The 17,328-nt window shown below is 48.3% G+C and overlaps 1 protein-coding gene across 4 annotated transcripts in view; it reads right to left on the reverse strand.

Moving 5' to 3' along the window:
* The window catches only part of TRAK2 (trafficking kinesin protein 2), a 704,082-nt gene that overhangs the window by 566,752 nt on the left and 120,002 nt on the right, over positions 1-17,328 (reverse strand). The gene's annotated exons all lie outside the window — the stretch shown is intronic.

Here is a 17,328-nt window from a genome sequence, read left to right on the forward strand (position 1 = left end):
CTCTAGGTTATTGCCAGATGCACAGGGAGTGCAATAAATGAAAAACAAAATAGCACATACCTGCACACCGGCCAGCCACCGCTTCTCGGTCCTCTTTCACGTTAGGAGCAGAAAGTAAGCACACAAGCACCCTGTCCCTCCCAGCCAATCACAAGTTCACAACGCTGCCTTACAGAAGCGTTGCGGTTGGTCTGAGCCAGTGGTTTGGAACACAGAGGAGGACTGAGGGCCTGTGCATAATCCCCACCCAGGCTGTAACACGTAACATGCAAAGAGCACATGACTTTTTGGGCGGCCCGAGATGGCTGGCCAAATATTCAGGTGCACTTGAGAGTACCACCACGGTTCAGGTGACGTGCAGCCCCGTCCCTAACCAAGTGAGACAGATGGAAAAATTAAATTATAACGTTTGTTATCATTTTATTTTTCCTTCTGGCAACTGTTCACAGAGCAGGGAGGCGACGCTCCTCCACATGGTAGGGTTCAGTCCCCACTGCCTTCAGGAGTCACATTGACCTTGAGGCACTGGTTGACTTGATCTCCTGGTCTTTAATGTTGACCCTGGGAAACCCAAACCCTGTTTACACAAATCCGGTTTCCACATATTAACTTACGGTGTTCCACAAGGAAGTAACTTTGGTAAGATAATTATAGTAAGTATACACAATAGTAACTCTATACTCTCCTACATCTCTTCACTACATGCTAAGCTTAAGCGAAGCAACAAGTTTGCCGCTGAAAGACTGCACCCCCTCACTTCTTCCCAGGTTAACCTTATTACAGTATGCGACACCCACCATGCACAACAAATTAAGTAAGCCACAATAATCGTAAATCTGTTGGAAAAACTTCTGCTGGCCAGCTTTCTTGCGAAACATTCTGTGGATTGTCACTCACGACCTCTAGTGTATTATTTTGGTTTTACAACTCAAAAGTAACTAATATCTGGAACTAACTCACTCAAAGAAATAGGATAGGAACAGGAGCATTTCACGCGCCCCCGTATCAATAACTCCAGAAAAATCATTTTATTGGGTTCATCCTCCTCGCACGTTTTATTTGGACGAATTAAATACTAAACTTTAAAAAAAATTGACTAATTTAATTGTAATCAGAAAAAATGTACCGTAGTGTAGTTTGAGTCCATCAAGTCCCGGGCTGGCCAATATGCCTCGACAAACACCCTCCCCTCACCCACAATTGACCAAAGAATACAATTCATTCTGGTGTGCATTATCAAAGACCTGGTAGGTGGGAGGGTTGGTGAGGAATCATCAGTTACATAAGAGTATACACCAGAAAGATTGTTACCACGGGTAAGTAACTTGTTTTCAATTCAATCAAAAATAGAAGGAACCAGAAACAGTGAATTACTTTACTGATGCAGACTTTGACTTAAAATTGACAAATATCCAGAAAGAAAGTTACCAAAAGGTAAGTAACTTGCTCTTCTGATGGATAATTCTAAGCACAGATTCCTCACCTTTCGAATATTAAAGCAGTACCTCCCAAGGTGGTGGGTCAGTGACAATGAACTGTCTCAGACCAAAAGGTTATGCAGGACATAGAGGGCAAACTCCTCTCATACCAGATAGGACTATCAAGGCAGTAGCTTTGCGAACATATGAACTGACGCCCAATTAGCCACCCGAAATACGTCCAGGGTAAGCACTTTGCGTGCCAAAGCTGTGGTTGCAGATTTGGCTCTGGTGAAATGAGCTCATAAAGCTTGAGGGCTGCTTCTAAGACAGTTAGTAGCAGATCTTAATGCAGAGTACAATTCATCGGGAGATGGTTTGATTTTGCACTGCTTTCCCTTCTTCACTCCGGAGAAACTTATAAAGAGCTAATCATCCATCTGATGTTTGATGCGATCTGAATAAAATGTTAATGTCAGTTTAGGGTCCAACCAAGAAAGAATCTCTTCCTCCTCAGAGGGGCGAAGTGAAACAAAAAATGCCGAAGAGGGATAGCCTGTCTGACATGTTTTAGAGTGACCATTTTCAAAGAAAGGAAGCTTGTGTCCTCAACACAAACTTATCAGGGAAGAATGCTGTGTAAGGTGGGTTGGCAAAAAGAGCCTGCCGTTCGCTCAGATGCCTAGCCGTTGCTATGGTGATGAGAAAGACTATTTTTAATGTCACAAGTCTAAAGAGACCACTGTGCAGCAACTCAATAGGGGTGTGTAGGAGAGTAGGGTCTGCAATCCTATGATCACCCAGATTTTTGCTTTTTGCTGCACTGGTTTACGACTTTCCCTGGCTGTGGGCCTGCTAATCAGACCCACAGCCTAGCTGTTCTCTCTATCCAAATTGTACTCAGGTACTGAATTGGCACTGGGCCCTCTCCAAGTCCCTGTACCCAGGGCTGAGGTGTACCCAGAAGTCTCCCAGGGGCTGAAGCATGTATTATGCCACCCCTGGGCTGACTAACTAAACTGACACAACTGGCTGCACGACAGCTGGGGCAAGGTGGTGTACTCACCCTTTGCTTTAGATATAGTATACCTATATCTAACCCTAAAATGGACACACAGATCTCCTATCAGTCACTCCTATGGCAGGCCTTAACAATCCTGAAGGCAGAGTGCTTGGAATCGTGTGAGATGGTGCTCTGGCATGAGCTGAGCCTGTCTGCGGCTTTCGGGATCTATCCCTTAGCCGTTTCCATGATATCGCATACCATATACTCTTAAGTGCATTATAATCCTCGCGGTTAAATGCCAACTCTGGTATCGCTTTATCAAAACATGTCGAGTAAGGTGTCATACGAATTGGAATACTAACCCCTCGCCAATTCTGGCGACGGGGTTAGCATTCCACCCTTCTAGAGGGACACGACATGTATGTAACCCCTAACCCCGGTTAAAGTCAGACAGAGCCTTAGCATCCACAAAATGGATGCTGCCACCGAGACACAAGTCTGCCCTCCTGCTGCTGGGAGTCCTCCCAGAGCAGGAGATAAGGACAAAGGGTTTCCTGCCAGGGGCGGTGCCAGCACCGTCCCAGACAGGATTTTGTGTATTGTAGGTAGGCAGGGCTTCAGAGGAAGGTGACTGCACGTGGCACCCCGGTGCTCACTGTGCATAGGCTGGCTTGAACCAGTTCCAGGGACACTCCAGACCCTGTGCTGGGGAAAAGCCCGCCAAGGAAGTGGGTGTAACCACCCCCCTCCTGGTCCCACCCCTAGGGCAGGACTTAGTCGCGTGCCAGCCCCCTTTTCCCAGATAAAGGTAGGGACTGGCCCCCTTCCAAATCAGATCATCTTTGGAATCAAGATACCACTTTCCACGAAAGGACTTCACGATTTCTTCTTCAAGATTCTCCCTTGTGGCTAAGGAGTAGTCACCCTGCACCCGCAGGCACCATCTAAGAACACTGCGGTCTGCTGCACGTCCTTCCTCCGGAATCCGACTGCCCAGCTCGACGAGACCCGGCTTCCCTGGCACCTCTGACCTCTACCCACCTCTACAGCACAGCTGAGAACCGTGGGTGCGACGAGACCTCGAGGGACCGGCCATCGCCAAGACTGCACGACTTCTGCACAGCAAGCCCACCGAGTAATTTCCTGGTGAGTGCTTTGGGGTCCGAGAAGCCCCCACCCTGAGCAGCTCCAGCACCGAAGAGCAGCCCCCCAGCATCTCCACGATCGGCGTGGGGCCCTTCTGCTTTTTGCTGCTCACCGCGTTGTTTGGCTACTAGCCCGCTGGCTTGTGGCCTTCCGAACGACGCCCAACGACAACACTGTTGCTGGTCTGGTTGCTCCAGACTGGCCCTTGCTTCCCTCCATCGGAGAAGTACCCTGGACCCTCCTGGTCCGGCTAAGACGCCATTTTAGGTCCACCGCGTGGGCCTTACATTTGCCAAGACTTGTTGCCCAATCCTGGGTCCAGCGATGTCGACAGCAAGAACCTTCGTGGGACAGCTCGCACCTCCATCCTGGTCGCCGACAACGCCTCCTTGTCCGAGAGACTGCAGAGCCCAGCAGCGCCCACTCACCTGACTGCGGTGACTTCGCCCGGTGCCATCCTGGTGCCCACTTAATCACTGGCTAGTGATTCAAGAACTGGGTCCCCTCTGCTTTCAGGTTTTCTTCTTCCTTGATCCAGGCTTGGATCCATCGAACTTTCTTCACTGGTCGCCTGCCAGCAACTTCCTTCTTCCAGGCTCCTGGTCCGGCAACGAGGATTCCCGACGTCTTTTCAGACCTATGCAGCTGCAGCCCCTGGGCTAGGTAACTTCGGCACTTCGGTGTCCCAGCATAGCCTCACTATTCAAGGGTCAGGATCCACTGTCGTTTTCTCCCTACCAGGTCGGGTTCGCCCGTGAACACTAACTTTGTGAATTCTAGCTTCCATAGACTTTGTCCCGCATCCCGCGTGAGAGTGCACACTCTGCACCCGAGTTCCCTAGGCCTCCTGCTAGTAATCTAAAGGTTCAGTAGTCCAGTCCTAGCGATCCCAAAGCCTCTGAGAATCGTTACTTACCTGCTAGTAATTCGCATTCCACTTTTAGAGTATATGGTTTTTCGTGCCCCTCGGGCATTTGTGTATAACGTGCTAACTTAAGTATTTTCATAAGAGTTTTTGTGCCTAGCACCCTGTCCTCATAAAGAGTACAGGGTTGTTGTGATTCTAATAAATACATTGTTTATTTTCATAACACTTGTGTGGTGTCCTTTCACTGGGTGTTCAAGGGGTAATGTGATGGTAAAACAGCTGGCTTAACACGCCCTCTAGAGTCTTAGCCTTAGACTGCTCGTATCCATGCTACTAGGATAGCTGGTCTATAAGGTTGACTTACAACCAATCATCAATAAGGGTTGTTTGGACTGATATATAGTGATCACTAGAATAGTGAGCACTGCACATCAGGCCAACTTCTCACATTGGTGGCAGCGGTGGGATTTGAGCTTGCTGTTTTACCACACATGCCCTAAGAATATCTTGTGAAAGATCACATAAGTACTAAAGGTACATATAACTTAGCTTAGAATACTCTGAGTTCTACTGAACCAGCTGTTGTAGCTCCTAGGGCCTAGCACACCCTAAACTACAACTCTAGCAAGGGATCAGTAGGCAAACACATAGTGTAGGTAAGTGCACCACTTACACCTCACTAGAAAAGCATGTCTACCCAGGGAGAATCTACTGAGACTCCCCTGGTCAGTGTTGACCCTCCACAGGTCACATCAAGATATGCAGCTCTCAGTTTTCAGGAGATGAGACAAATCTGTGTCTCCAGGAAACTGAAGCAGGGGTCTAACCCCACCACTCCCTTTCTGATAGGTCTCTTAGAGACATATGATGCCAGGAAGCTTTCTCAGTTACATGAGAACATGCCAGCCTTAGAGGGAACCTCTGAGGATCCAGATCTCCCCAACATTGCTACTGCAGTTGAGGAGGAGGATCAAGAGGAACTCTCTGGGGATGAGGTAGACAAAGGTCTTGAGGTAGTCAGAAGGCTAACCAGGGCCAACTTAGACTTACTTGGGCTAGGATCTGGGGGACCCCCAGTACTGACCCGAAGTGGGCCTAACCTTGGAGTTAGGAGAGATAGATCTCTTTCTAGGGACTCCAATAGATCTCTGCACTCTAATGCCTCTTCCCAGGGGAGAAGGAATCCTCCACAGAGGAGATTCACTTCCCCTCAGAGAATGGAGCATGAAGCTAGGATGAGACAAGCTGAACTGAGGATTGAAAGGGAAGAACTTGCCCTGGCCAAAGAGAAGCTTGCCTTTGCTAGAGAGCAGCAGATGAGTGGGCTAGCTCCCACTGGTGGCAGCAATCTCCCAAGAGATAGAGAGAAGGGTTTAGATACTAAACACCTGACTAAGATAGTGCCCCCCTTTAAGCAAGGGGATGATATCCAGAAATGGATGGCTGCTCTGGAGAGGGCCTGCACTGTGCAGTGCATTCCCCAGAGTCAGTGGGCAGCTATACTGTGGCTCTCCTTTGATGGTAAAGGTAGAGATAAGCTCCTCACTACAAGAGTGGAGGATGCTAACAATTACCAGGTCCTGAAGAATACACTGGTTGATGGGTTTGGTTTAACCACTGAGCAGTACAGGTTGCTGTTCAGAGACACCCAGAAAACTCAGTCTCAGGACTGGTCTGACTTTGTGGATTGTACCACTAAGGCTTTGGAGGGCTGGTTGCTGGGTAGCAAGGTTACAGATTACACAGGATTGTATAATCTAATGATGAGAGAACACATTTTAAACAATTGTCAGAACCAGTTGCTGCACCAGCACCTTGTTGATTCAGATCTGACCTCTCCCCAAGAATTGGGAAAGAAGGCAGACAAATGGGTCAGGACAAGGATCAAGCAGAACCAGAACCAGAACCAGAACCAGGGTGGTCAGAAGAAAGCAGACCAGAAGGGTAGTGTTAAGAATGAGCAAAATGACCAGAAGTCTTCACCAGGTCCCCAACAAACCAAAGAGGGTGGGGGTCAGGCTTCCCAGAAGAAGAAGACTCAAGAAGGCCAGTCAAAAAGGTGGTGCCAGTACTGCAAAAGTAAATCTCACTGGTTTAGTGAGTGCACCAAAAGAGGAGGACAAACTCCTGCCACTACAGCCCCTAAGGCAACTGCACCCCCTAGTACAGTCAGTAGTGGTAGTGTGCCTCCCAAGGCATTAGTTGGGTTAACCTTGGGTACTGAGGGGTCTGACAACTTAGTTGGCACACTCACTCAGGCTGTCCTTGTCTGTACAGGGGATATGGATATGTCCCCTGAAATCAGTCCCAATACTTTGGGCAAATACAGGCAGACACCTTTGATAAATGGCAAAATGGCTCAGGCCTATAGGGACACTTGTGCCAGTGTCACCATGGTGACACCTAACTTTGTGAACCCTGGACAGATCATGCCAGGTACTGATTTCCTGGTGACCAATGCCAGCAATGTCACTACTAGTCATAGTGTGGCAATTGTGGCTTTCTCCTGGGGTGGAGTGAAGGGACAAAAGAAAGTTGTAGTCAGTTCAGACCTCCCAGTTGATTGTTTGTTGGGCAATGATTTGGAGTCATCACAATGGTCAGAAGTGGAGCAGAGGACTCACATGGAGATGTTAGGCTTGCCAGCACATGTGCTTGCTGTGACTAGGTCACAGGCCAGAAGATGCCCCACTGAACAGGTGCTGGATCCTGAAATTATGGACCAGACACCTCCCAAGAAGAAGAGCAGTAGGGTTAAGGCTTTGCCTTCCCCCTTGCCCCAGGTTGAGGATCAAGTCTCTGAGGAGGCTGATCTGAGAGAACTGAGGGAAACTGAGCCTAAAGAGCTTGAACTTGATCAAGTTGAGTTTCTGGGCTCAGGGGGACCCTCCAGAGCAGACCTGGGGAAGGCACAGTTAGACTGCCCTTCCCTTGAACCCCTCAGACAGCAGGCTGCTGCTGAGGCTGCAGGGAATGCCACAGGTGCCCACAGGGTATACTGGGAAGATGGACTCCTGTACTCTGAGTCAAGAGACCCCAAGCCTGGTGCAACCAGGAGGCTGGTCATCCCCTTGTCTCTGAGAGGTTTCCTTCTCACCTTGGCCCATGAGATTCCCCTTGCAGGTCACTTAGGTCAGACAAAGACTTGGGACAGGCTTGTCTCACACTTTCACTGGCCCCATATGAATGAGAATACCAAGGAGTTTTGTCGCTCCTGTGTCACTTGCCAAGCCAGTGGTAAGTCAGGTGGCACAACACAGGCCCCCCTCATACAACTACCTGTGGTGGGGGTCCCCTTTGAAAGAGTGGGGATTGACATTGTTGGTCCAATGGAACCCCAGACAGCATCAGGGCACAAGTTTATACTGGTGGTGGTGGATCATGCCACCAGGTATCCTGAAGCTATTCCCCTGAGGACCACCACAGCACCTGTGGTGGCAAGAGCCCTAGTTGGAGTGTTCTCCAAAGTGGGTTTTCCAAAGGAGGTCGTTTCTGACAGAGGTACCAACTTCATGTCAGGATATCTGACTGCAATGTGGAAGGAGTGTGGTGTGAACTACAAGTTCACCACACCCTACCACCCACAATGCAATGGGCTTGTTGAGAGATTCAACAGGACCCTGAAAGGGATGATTCATGGACTACCTGAAACTCTTAGGAGAAGATGGGATGTCCTGATCCCCTGCCTCTTGTTTGCTTACAGAGAGGTCCCACAGAAGGGGGTTGGCTACAGCCCTTTTGAACTTCTGTATGGGCATCCTGTGAGAGGACCCCTGTGTTTGGTGAAGGAAGGATGGGAGAGACCTCTCAAAAAGCCTGCAACCAATATAGTGGACTATGTACTTGGTCTCCGCTCCAGGATGGCTGAGTATATGGAAAAGGCATCCAAAAACCTTGAGGCCAGCCAAGAACTTCAAAAAGCTTGGCATGACCAAAAGGCTGTTCTGACTGTGTACCAGCCAGGACAGAAGGTGTGGGTGCTGGAGCCAGTGGCCCCAGCAGCTCTGAAAGACAAATGGTCTGGGCCCCACACCATCATTGAGCAAAAGGGAGAGGTTACCTACTTGGTGGACCTTGGAACTCCCAGGAGCCCTCTCAGAGTGCTCCATGTTAACAGGCTCAAGGCATATGTTGACAGGAAGGACATGAGCTTGCTCATGGCCACAGATGAGGGACAGGAGGAAGAGAGTGACCCTCTCCCAGACCTGCTCACTCAGAATCCTGATGATGGATCAGTTGATGGTGTTGTCTTTTGTGGCAGCCTCACTGAACATCAGCAACAGGATTGCAGGCAAGTCCTGCAATCCTTCAGACATATGTTCTCTGACACCCAGCCAAACTGATTGGTGTACCCATGATGTTGACACTGGAGACAGTCTGCCTGTCAAGAGTAAAATCTACAGACAGCCTGATCATGTTAGAGACTGCATCAAAAGTGAAGTGCAGAAAATGTTGGAGCTGGGAGTCATTGAGCCCTCAGATAGCCCTTGGGCTAGCCCAGTAGTTCTAGTGCCAAAGCCTCACACCCAGGGTGGTAAGAGAGAGATGAGGTTTTGCGTAGACTACAGAGGCCTCAATGCAGTCACTAAGACTGATGCCCACCCAATTCCAAGAGCAGATGAACTTATAGATAAATTGGCTTCTGCCAAATTCTTAAGTACATTTGATTTGACAGCTGGGTATTGGCAAATCAGGTTAGCTGAGGAGGCCAAACCCAAGACAGCATTTTCTACCCCTGGTGGGCATTATCAGTTTGTGGTAATGCCCTTTGGTTTGAAAAATGCACCTGCCACCTTCCAAAGGTTGGTGAATCAAGTCCTCACTGGGCTGGATGACTTCTGTGCAGCATATCTTGATGATATTGCTGTCTTTAGCTCCACCTGGGAGGATCACCTGGTCCACCTGAGGAAAGTGTTAGAGGCTCTGCAAAAGGAAGGCCTCACTATCAAGGCCACAAAGTGCCAGATAGGGCAGACACAGGTTGTATACCTGGGCCACCTTGTAGGTGGAGGCCAGGTTCAGCCACTGGAGAGTAAGATACAGGCCATCAAGGACTGGACTCCTCCAATCACCCAGACTCAAGTTCGAGCTTTCTTGGGCCTGACTGGGTACTATAGGAAGTTTGTCAGAAATTATGGGTCCATAGTGACCCCTCTTAATGACCTGACAAGCAAAAAGATGCCAAAGAAAGTTCAGTGGACAGCAAGCTGTCAGAAGGCATTCAATGACCTAAAGCAGGCCATGTGCACAGCACCTATCCTAAAGAGTCCAGATTACTCCAAGCCATTCATTGTCCAAACAGATGCTTCTGAGTTGGGTGTGGGGGCTGTTCTGTCTCAACTGAATTTTGATGGTAATGATCAGCCTATTGCTTTCATTAGTAGAAGGTTGACACCCAGAGAGAAAAATTGGTCAGCTATTGAGAGGGAGGCCTTTGCTGTGGTCTGGGCCCTGAAGAAGCTGAGGGCCTACTTGTTTGGCACTCACTTCACCATTCAGACAGACCATAAGCCCCTCTTGTGGCTAAATCAGATGAAGGGTGAAAACCCCAAACTGCTTAGGTGGTCCATTTCCCTACAGGGGATGGATTTTACAGTGGAGCATAGACCTGGTACTGATCACAGCAATGCTGATGGGCTCTCCAGGTATTTCCACTTAGAGCAAGAAGACTCACCTGGTCAAGGTTAGTTTATTGTCCCAAAGTTTGGGGGGGGTCATGTAGGAGAGTAGGGTCTGCAATCCTATGATCACCCAGATTTTTGCTTTTTGCTGCACTGGTTTACGACTTTCCCTGGCTGTGGGCCTGCTAATCAGACCCACAGCCTAGCTGTTCTCTCTATCCAAATTGTACTCCGGTACTGAATTGGCACTGGGCCCTCTCCAAGTCCCTGTACCCAGGGCTGAGGTGTACCCAGAAGTCTCCCAGGGGCTGAAGCATGTATTATGCCACCCCTGGGCTGACTAACTAAACTGACACAACTGGCTGCACGACAGCTGGGGCAAGGTGGTGTACTCACCCTTTGCTTTAGATATAGTATACCTATATCTAACCCTAAAATGGACACACAGATCTCCTATCAGTCACTCCTATGGCAGGCCTTAACAATCCTGAAGGCAGAGTGCTTGGAATCGTGTGAGATGGTGCTCTGGCATGAGCTGAGCCTGTCTGCGGCTTTCGGGATCTATCCCTTAGCCGTTTCCATGATATCGCATACCATATACTCTTAAGTGCATTATAATCCTCGCGGTTAAATGCCAACTCTGGTATCGCTTTATCAAAACATGTCGAGTAAGGTGTCATACGAATTGGAATACTAACCCCTCGCCAATTCTGGCGACGGGGTTAGCATTCCACCCTTCTAGAGGGACACGACATGTATGTAACCCCTAACCCCGGTTAAAGTCAGACAGAGCCTTAGCATCCACAAAATGGATGCTGCCACCGAGACACAAGTCTGCCCTCCTGCTGCTGGGAGTCCTCCCAGAGCAGGAGATAAGGACAAAGGGTTTCCTGCCAGGGGCGGTGCCAGCACCGTCCCAGACAGGATTTTGTGTATTGTAGGTAGGCAGGGCTTCAGAGGAAGGTGACTGCACGTGGCACCCCGGTGCTCACTGTGCATAGGCTGGCTTGAACCAGTTCCAGGGACACTCCAGACCCTGTGCTGGGGAAAAGCCCGCCAAGGAAGTGGGTGTAACCACCCCCCTCCTGGTCCCACCCCTAGGGCAGGACTTAGTCGCGTGCCAGCCCCCTTTTCCCAGATAAAGGGAAGCCCTTTGAAGCGGAAACCTCTGCCGCCTACCTGCTTTGCTGCCTGTTTGCCTGTTTGCCGGGGAGTATCTTCAGGAGTCCAGCGTGCCTTGTCGGTCCTCTTCCCGCCTCCCGCTGCCCAGCTCTGGTGTCATCTGAGCTCTGTAGGCGAGCGGAGCGCGGTCTGAGGGGGACTGGCTGAACTACATTTCCCATCAGCCAAAGCGGCGCACGCCGCGCCATCCACGCGCCAGGAGGCGTACAAATTGCGCGTCACCCCGGTCGAGGGGTGGGAAGCCCTTTGAAGCGGAAACCTCTGCCGCCTACCTGCTTTGCTGCCTGTTTGCCTGTTTGCCGGGGAGTATCTTCAGGAGTCCAGCGTGCCTTGTCGGTCCTCTTCCCGCCTCCCGCTGCCCAGCTCTGGTGTCATCTGAGCTCTGTAGGCGAGCGGAGCGCGGTCTGAGGGGGACTGGCTGAACTACATTTCCCATCAGCCAAAGCGGCGCACGCCGCGCCATCCACGCGCCAGGAGGCGTACAAATTGCGCGTCACCCCGGTCGAGGGGTGGGAAGCCCTTTGAAGCGGAAACCTCTGCCGCCTACCTGCTTTGCTGCCTGTTTGCCTGTTTGCCGGGGAGTATCTTCAGGAGTCCAGCGTGCCTTGTCGGTCCTCTTCCCGCCTCCCGCTGCCCAGCTCTGGTGTCATCTGAGCTCTGTAGGCGAGCGGAGCGCGGTCTGAGGGGGACTGGCTGAACTACATTTCCCATCAGCCAAAGCGGCGCACGCCGCGCCATCCACGCGCCAGGAGGCGTACAAATTGCGCGTCACCCCCGTCTCGCGGGACGCGAGCGGGACGCCGGGCGAAGCCCGGGCCAAGGGCGGGCCCGTTTTAGCCCGTTCTAGACAGTGAGAGACTGGACTGGGCCACCCCTCTTACTTCCATCTTTTAAACTGAACTTTGGCAAGGTAAAACTCACTTATATCCACAGTGTATTATAGTCTATAACTGTTATATAAACCCACAGGGCCTCGCTGTTTATTATTGTTTGCTCATTATGTCCAAGCAAAAAACGCCTGTCACCCCGGCTAATACAATGCACAACTACCTGGTCCAGGTAGTGTCAAAAATTAATACTAATCGGAGGTCCTCCTTGGGCATTGAGGATTCGCCACCTTGTGCTCAATTCAATCAATCAGGGGTAACTCAGTCTGCCGCTGACGATCTCATTTTCCCCGATCTTATTGAGGTTCCAAATGAGCAACCACCCATTGATGTATCCATGGCCTCTACTGACCAACAACTTGACCCTTTTACAGACCTAATTAATCTAGAAGACCAAGATAAATCTGTAACAATTGAGGAGCTTGTTATAGAGAGCAACACTCCCCCCACACCGGTTCCCGCTCCAAGAGCTAAAAAAGGGATTACCAAGGCTCCTCCTAGAAGAGGTGGCCTACGCTCTTGTAAAAATAAACCCGCAACCCCCCCTAGACGAACAAAGAAAAGGATAGAGGATGGGATAAGGGAAGAGGAGTACGAAAATGAAGAAGGGGAGGATACCCTCTTAATTAAGCTTATGGGTACATTAGAGTCTAAACTATTAGGTTTAATGAAACCCCTCATATCAAAAGTTGACCAATTAGCTAATAAGGTCAACAAGCTGGAGTCCCTGTTAAGGAAAACCAACGAGGGGGTGGGGGAAATATCAAACCTAGTAGTAACTAAATTTGAACAACTGGAGACGGCGGGGAAATCACTTGGGGTGAACATGAATATTGGCCTACAAGCTCCCTCTGAGCAAGTCCAACAAATTAGCCCCATGCTCGATAACACTCCTGATATGGTCCTAGTTCCAGATGCAGCCCAATTAATGGGCAATACTATCCCTGAGATTCTGAATCCAGAAACTTCCCCAGTTGAACTAATAGTTGAGGCCTCGCCCCTTATTTTAGTACTAGCAAACACACCCTTGCTGAAAACTGGACAGATTGAGTCACCAGATTTCTTAAGAAATAAGGCCCTTCAGTGGCTTAGTAGTAATATGCATATAACTCCCTGGGGCAAGGAAAAACTATCTGACGATCTGCTTACAGCAAGAAGGGTTAGGTGGATAGGTACTAAGGCGAAGAAATTCCAAGGGGATTGTGTGGTCTTGAACTTTAAGGGACCTGAAGTCCTGCCTGATGTCCTACGGAACATCCTTCCCCCACAACGTAGGACAGCTGAAATAGTTCCATTGACACTGGATTTTTTCTATAGCAGAAGAGGTATAGTAGCCAAACCGAGCATATTAAGAACAAAATGGACAGTTGTGGGAAATAGAAATGCTAGGTCCAATCCAGTACGTGAGTGGGGGTTAAATTTGGACAACCAATATTCTGTGTTAACTGATTTAAATGAGTGTGATTGACTCGCATGTGCCTCCTCCGCCACCCTAGATATGCACCTGGGCCAAAGATATGTTAAGATTCCCATGCTAGACGAGCCTACAATAGTCCCAGATGTATTTCGGACCACCGTCCTAGAGGAAGTAAATAGGATTCAGGGGGGACAGAAAAGGCTATTGGAAGAAATTGAGATGTCACCAACATTGAGTAATAATGTGATACCGGGAATAGATCCTACAGAAACAGTAAAAGCCCCTGATATTGATCATGCTCACACCCTAAAGGCCAAACCGAAATTATCAATTGTCTCATGGAACATAGCTGGAATTTCTAATAAACAAAACATCCCAGACTGGGTCGACTTTACTAACTATTACGACATTGTCATGTTCCAAGAAACTTGGTCGCTTACACCAATTTTCAGGCAAGGGTATTTGAATTTTTACGTCCCGGCTTTAAGAAATCGAGTGGGACGTCCCTCGGGGGGCCTGTTAATTTGGGTACGCCAAACTTTGAATTGTTCGGTTAAACAAAGGTCTATACCCTCTAATGACATTTTGGCACTTGATATCACCTGGCAAAATGGTCAGCAATTAGCCCTGTTTAATCTCTATTCGAGGGGAGTTGCCAGGGGTAAATCATCAGAGACCCTAACGTGCCTTGAGAACCATATTGAATTGCTGCCAGACCCCACCCATATATTAATAGGCGGGGATTTTAATACCACCTTTGAACCCTTGGGTGAGGAGGATAAGATCCTGGCCGAAGATGAGGATACCAAGTGGGGAATCCCCCAACTAGATATCCCAGCAATTAGGAAATGGAGCACGGTAGCAATCCAACTGAAAAGTTTTTGTCTTTCTAGAGGACTTAGAGCAGTCAATGGGCGAGCATTGTCAGATTCCAGGGGGAATCATACCTTTGATAATGGCCGATCAGCCAGTAGGATAGATTATATACTCCTGGATGTAAGGGCTTGGGACAAATTGGTAGATATGGAAGTGAAGGATAAGATTGAAAGTGATCATAATCCATTGTGTCTGACGCTACATACCTACCATGACAAACCCGAGCATCCTATAGAGGATCACATGGTTACGCGGGACCTTGTAAGCTCAAATAATACTCGATATTTGAAGTGGAGCATGCTCCTAGAAGATATTCCTAAACTGGAAACCCTTAGGAAAGTAGTGGTGGGCGAAGTTGCTAAGATTAAGTCTCATTATGGACAGACCGATTTTATTGACTATATGATGGCTGCCCATGAGATACTCTTCTCTAGAATCCAAAGCTTTTTGCTTAAAAAAATATCTACAAATAAAATAAAGAAAGCCCAAGAAACTAGAGGGTGGTATGATAAGAGCTGTAGGGCAGCACGAGATAATCTTAGCAGGGAACTAAGATCAGGAAGGCCAGAAGTAGTAAGGCTGGCAAGAGACCAGTATAGGCAGGTTCAAAAACTAGCAAAGAAGCGTTGGGACGAGGATTGCTGGCGTGAACTAAAGGAGGTTTGTGCCTCCAAGGATTCCAAGCGCTTCTGGGCTTCAGTAAAATGGGCAAAGGGTGGCATAGCACCCCAGCCTGCTAATAATGTCGCAAAAAACAGTTGGATAGAATACTTCCGACCACAGTATGCCCGTAACCCCATGTTTAATAATGTTAGTCCACCTCCGCAAGTCTACTATAAAGTACCTTTATTTGTTGAAAGGGATGTGAGTGATGTTTTGGACTGTGTAGCAGGGGGGAAAGCACCAGGCATGGATGGAATTCCGGCCGATATTTTTCTATCCGATCGGAAGTCATGGTGCAGCTACTTTACAATGCTGGCTAATGCAGTGGCTATGGGAGGGAGAGTGCCTGCCTCATGGAAGGGAGCCGAAATAATCCCTATATATAAGAAAGGTGACCGATCCCAGGCTAAAAATTACAGACCCATTAGCCTGATTGATACAGCACAAAAGCTAATGGGTCGACTACTGCAAAATAAACTGCAACAATGGATCGACGAAAACAACATTCTGTCATCTTATCAAGCTGGGATCAGGCCCCTAACTAGCAGCGTCGACCAAGTCCTCCATTTTTTAACAATCTATTGGAGAAATGTTATCCTGAAGAAGGGGACATTGTATGCAGTTTTTGTAGATTTAAAAGCCGCTTTCGACCTGGTCCCCAGGGAAAAACTCTGGCAGACCTTGGCGGACGCAGGCTTAAACCAGGAATTGCTTACACTCCTCGTGCGCCTGCACGAAAATAATTTTGCAAGGATACGATGGGGCAAACAAGGAGATGTAACTGATCCCTTTCCGGTTGAACGTGGGGTGAGACAAGGGTGTGTCCTAGCGCCAACCCTCTTCTCTATTTATATAAATGGTATTGTTGAACACCTAGAGAAGATTGCTAGTGACGCCCCTGTAATTGCCGGCTCCCGTGTGCCAGTTCTCATGTTTGCGGATGATACACTTTTACTTTCCCGCACCCCTAGTGGGTTACAAAAAGTAGTTGATGCCTTTGGTGTATATTGTGATGAGAGGGGCCTAGAATTAAACACCACTAAAACGAAATTCATGTGCCTCAATTTGCAGTCCTCTTTTAAGGGTGTAATAAAATACAAAGGAACACCATTAGAAAGAGTGGACTCCTTCTCATACCTAGGTATCACTCTGCAAGAAAACATGAGCTGGAAGCAACACATAACTACAACCCTACTAAAATTTAGACAACTAGCAGGTGCCATCTCATTAAAACATCGTACCTCATTGACAAAGCCGGTAAACTGCGTGATGGAAATATATTCCATGAAAGTCCTGGGGGCTTGTTTATATGGATCGGAACTATGGGGTTTTTCAAACCTGAGTGAATTGGGCCGAGCAGAAAATAGGTTTCTAAGAGGGATCACAATGGTCCCCCAAAGTACGCCAACAATCCCGTTAAAACTAGACCTGGGAAGAAAATCTGTTGAGGATGTAGCGAGGCTCCGGCCCCTCCTATATTGGAGACGAGTTATGGTGACCCCAGAATTAAACCATTATGCAGCAGCATTGAGGGATGTCATCAAATTTGATCGTTTCCATATTATCCCATGGTTAAGGGAGTTGCGGGGGCTCCTTACAAAATTGAAATTGGACTATTTATGGGACAACAATGACCTAGCTTGCTTTCCTACTAAGGAAAAGCTAAAAGAGCTATACTGGGAAATGGTATATTGTACAATGTTTAGTGGCAGTACAAGCGTAAATTTAACATCTCGCTTTTTAAATGCAAAAATGTATCCCTCCTATGAGCCTTTTTGGGACCTTATTGAAAAACCATACGATAGAAAACTTTACTTTCAATTCCGCATTGGTACACTACCTTTGAATGCGTTTAAGAGGCATTGGTCCCCGGCATGGGATGAGAATTGTCACCATTGTAAAGAAGAAACTGAACATATCGCCCATTTCTTGTTTTGTTGTCCACTGTATTTGCCCCCTAGACGTAAGTGGTTAAATCCGGTGTGCTCAAAGTTGGGTACCCGAAGCCATTCCGAAGCCCTTAGGATACTCGAAACAGATTGTTCAACATTGCTTGTGGTTGGTGTAGCAAAATTTTTGGCTTGGTCATGGCTAATCCGTACTCTATCATTAACGGCTATTGCATTACAATGAAATTATGTATATCCTTAATCCTGTTTTTGCGACATGGGACTATTGTCCTTTGTTTTCTAATGTAAAGGAATTTTAATTTTTTAAAAATGTAATAATGTGTGTAATTTTGAT

This window comes from Lissotriton helveticus, chromosome 3_1 (assembly GCF_964261635.1).
Source record: "Lissotriton helveticus chromosome 3_1, aLisHel1.1, whole genome shotgun sequence".
NCBI lineage: Eukaryota > Metazoa > Chordata > Amphibia > Caudata > Salamandridae > Lissotriton > Lissotriton helveticus.